The following is a 4,388-nucleotide window of genomic DNA, read 5'->3' on the forward strand; positions in this document are numbered from 1 at the left end:
GGGGGGGCAGGGGCGCGCCGCCAGCCCCAGACAGGAAATATTCCCAGGCCTGCACCTTGTGCGGGGCCGTGTGGACCCCGGCACAGGCGGGCCAATGGCTCTGTCCTGGAGCAGAAACCCAGGTGCCAAGAAGCAGGGCCACGCAGGTGTCTCTGACTCCCTAGTGTGCACATCTCCATGGCTCCTGGTGCCCGACTGTCCGTAAGTTGGCATGGAACCACATTCATGAGTGACAGCAGGGGACACGGTGTGCCAGTGTGTGGTTCAGGACCCAGGAAAGGAAGATGCAGGGCTGGGTGGGTGGGGTCAGGCCGCGGAAACTCTGGTACTGGTCATGGCCTCATGCTTGTAATGAGTCGGCAAGCCAAGGAGCCCGCCGGGGGCAGGCATCTCTGGGCTGTCACACGGCAGGGGTGTGGGCACGTTCTGAAGGTCCTTGGAGAGCAGCTGAGAGGGAGGCAGTGTGGCTCAGCAGTGAACAGCATGGGCTCGGGTTTGAAGTCCAGCCCTCCTGCTCACGCCTGCGCTAGTCACCTAAGCTCTCTGCTTCCTGAGACGAGACTGCTTCTGCATCTGTGAGATGGGGTAATAACACCCCTCCTCGCCTCCAGGAGTTGGTTGTTAGGATTAAGATCCGTGGTATCTGAAGACGCTTAGCATAGTGTTTAGGATCCGAGGTGCTTGATTAAAGGAGGCCTGGCCTACACATTGCTGAGAGGTTACCTCCTGGGGTCTGTCCCCCCAGGCCAGCCGCAGCCTCTCCCATCTGCCCTCCCTCAATTCCAAGCTTCCCTGCTAGCTCTCACAGTGACAGGAGTAGCTTAGGGCTTGAAGAGTAGGGAAGAGTTTAGACAAAATTAAATGAAATGAGGGGAAGGTGAATTTATAGTCTAAAAAAGAGGTCTGGGCCAGCAGATGGAATGGTGGTTAAAGTGCTGGACTCCCACATGACTGACCACAGTTTGAGTCCCAGATCCGGCCGCTTGCTTTCTCACTTTCCCTCTGTCATTCTCTGATCAAAATTAAATAATAATAATGATAATGATAATGAATAAAATTAAATAAAATAATTCTTAAAAGAAAAAAAGAAGTCCCAGTCCTTGACAGTGTGGAAGAAAAGGTCTTTGATCTCCTAAGGCCCCAGAGCCCCTCTTTAACCCCTAAAACTTTCCCTGCATCCAGACTTCCACCAAAATGAAACCTTCCACTAAGTGGCTGCTAACAGACAGAGGAAATGGACAGAGGTCTCTGAGTAGCATCCCCCCCAGCCCCCAGCCCCCAGCTTCACTGCCCGAGCTCTGGCCCCCACTCTCTGCCTGGCGGTGGAGGTTCCCCTGGCAATGATGGTTATGTCTGGGCAGAAACCAGAGAGCGGCATCCTAGAGTGGGTGGGGAGAATCCAGGCTGGAGAGAGCCTCGGAGGGCCAGGGTGGAGCATCTGGCGGCATCCCAGTAGGCCCCAGCATTCCCCAGCCCTCTCGTGTCCCCTGGAAAGGATCTACTCCCAGCAGGAGAGAGCCAGCAGACAGGTCTGAGCCGGCCTGCTCCTCCGCAGACACAGAGAAACCGGCTGGGGGAGGGGGCCTGAGAGCCCGGTGGGGAGTGGTGGCTATAACCCCTATATCTCCCCTGGAGAACTGGGGGCAGAGGGGACCGTAGTCTGGGCACGTCCTACTGTAGCCCGGGCCCGACCCTTTGCTTCCTTTGGCCAGCCTGCTGCCACTTGGGGAGCCAGGGGTCTGGGCCCCCCAGGTGTAAAGATGGTACCTGCCCACCCCTTCCCAGGGAGCCAACATCAGTTCTCCATTTCCCCTCCCCTGGGCTGGGCAGGTTCAGGCCAATCTGCACAAGAGCTTCACGGCAAACATCGATCTGTAATAAAACCGTAATGTGTGTTCAGGAGAAGGGATTCCAGACGCAGAGAGATCCAGACAACACAGACACACGCGCGCACACTTACACACAGGTGCAGCACACAGAGCTGCAGGAGGGCAGCCATCGTGGCTCCTGGAAACACATCTCCACATGGACCACACGTGTCAAACACACGGACATGCATTCGACACATCCCCTCCCTCCCATAAACTTTGTCCTTCAAAATCAAAGCCTCCTTTGACGGCCCATGTTCCCCGTGTTCCCATAGCACTTGGTATAGAGCTCTATATTAGCATTTGCGCTTGGCATTATAATTATTCATCGGCCAGTCTGTCTCCTCCGTAATCTGAAGATTCCTTAAGGGAAGGGATCTTGTCTTATGCAAGTATGTCTTCCTAGCATTTAGCATGCAGTCTGGTATTTAGTCAGTAGGAGCAGGTGAGGTGCTTAATAAATAATTGTTGCATGGCTGAACAAAAGAATAAATACAGTAGGACACCCATTCCTAGACTCTCTCAGGGGCCCACAGAGGATGACGAGATACACGCTAGTTATGCCTCTGGCCCTGTCTCCTGGTCCCCAGAGACACTGCCTCTCAGTGCCCTCAAAGGCCTTTCTTCCCACTTCCCCTCGGTGTGAGACCGTAATTTGAGTTCCACCTGAGGGTTGGCAGGCAAGGTAAGGGTTAATGACACCTCATTAGTGTTTAATTGGAGGAAGGAAGCTGCCCTGGCACCAGACAGGTGGGCAGGCCTACCCCTTGCTGGAACCAGGCGTCCCTAGTTCCAGCACCCTGCCAGGCCATGTGTGGGTGATTTGGCCCCAGAGACCCTCAACACAGCCCGGCCACCTCCCCCAACCACTTACGTTGCCAATTTAGTCTCCAGGCAGTACAGACCAGCAGTCCCCATCTGTCACTGAACACCCAGAGGGAGAGGCCAACTCCTGATCCTTTCTCCTTTAGCTACAATGTGCCCCCTCCCGCCCCCAGGAGACAGTGGAGAGTGGGGGAAGGGCTAGGGCAGGGCGTGGAGTGGGCAACTGAGGCATAGCTTTGGGGACTCTAAGAGTTACATTCTGCTTTCAGACGCGCGAGACAGGGCTGGGGATGTGGAGATGTCTGCCCAATTTGACCTTAAATGAAGAGAATGCAAATGAGATGCAGACGATATGCAGATGAACACAAGGATCTCAGAACTGACATTCCGGGTGGCAGAAGCTTTGCACCCGGGATCCCAACACTGTGGCCAGTCACCCTCTCCTAACCTTTCTGGGTCAAGTAGCACTGGCCACTGCTTTGAGACTGTCTCAAGAAAGCGAAGAGCTTCGTTGGCTAGGGCTGAAGAACCTGGGAAGTGAGGCTCCCCCGTGCTAGCATCTCCGCCCTATTCCAAGCACCTACCCAAGCTGCCACAGCAGCTCGGGCAATGAATGACCACTCTCCAGGTTATGCTCGGACACACAGCGGTTGCTATGGGGACCCTCGTCTCACTTGCAGGCGGGAACCAATGGGTATCACCGCTGATGACCTCATGCCCCAGGCCCCGGGAATCTACTGGCTATTTGGAATCCAGAGTGTGCCCTTTTCAACTGCGTCACCGCTGGGGATCCCCCCAACGACCCCAGCTAGTGTGGCCAACTGAAAGAAGGTCACGCTCAGAGCTCCCAATGTACTGATTGAATGAAGAAAAGAAAGTAGGGGTTGATACACTGGAAGAAGAAAAAGGAGGGGAGTCACAGGAAAGCCGAACCTTCGGGGTTTAGTCTCAAGGGGAAGAGGGCCATTTGCAACCCTGGAGTGTGGAGCAGGAGCAGGGTCGCAGAGACTCTGGGCTCTCAGACTCTCAGGTCAGGGAGATAGGGCGAGGTAAGGATGAGTTTTCACATCCGTTCCGGAAAGACTAGGGCAGGCCCAGCAAATTGAGGGCCCCACCCTCAGCTGTCTAGCGCCGCTGAGTTTAGGGGAGATCGATGACGCCCCAAAACTTGCAGGCCCGCCCAGCCTCCTGGAACCGCGCCCCGGAACACGCCTTGAGGACTTCTCGTGGGTAGGGCCGGTGCTCCCAAGATCGCCCGGCTTTCGGCCGGTCTCGGCCAGTGAGCAGACTTGGCCCCAGCTCTCCATAGGGACGCGCCCGGGGAATCAGCCGCCCGCGCAGGGCCCAGGCTGTGAGCGAAGGGAGCGTAGGGAGGGCTGACTTGGCCTGAGCGCCCGCAGCCTGGCGGGGTTAGTTTTCGACCCCCAAGCCCAGCTCCTGCGGACGCGGAGGTATCCGCCTTCGCACCTGCAGGGACCGGGCGGCCGGCGAGGGCGTGTCTGTGTCAAGTGTGGACGTCTGAGAGCGAGGGCGTGTGTCTGAGCGCGGAGAAAGTCGGCTGGGCCCCGCGTCTCGTTCGCACATGCGTTATCAGCGGCGGATCCGCGCGCCGGCTCCAGACTCGGGAGCGAGCTCGCCCGCCCGCCTTGGTCGGTGGAGAAGGGGTGTCGGGAGGGGGTGGGGTGAGGGGGGGGG

The sequence above is a fragment of the Tupaia chinensis genome, unplaced genomic scaffold (assembly GCF_000334495.1).
Source record: "Tupaia chinensis unplaced genomic scaffold, TupChi_1.0 Scaffold000374_1, whole genome shotgun sequence".
Taxonomy (NCBI): domain Eukaryota; kingdom Metazoa; phylum Chordata; class Mammalia; order Scandentia; family Tupaiidae; genus Tupaia; species Tupaia belangeri.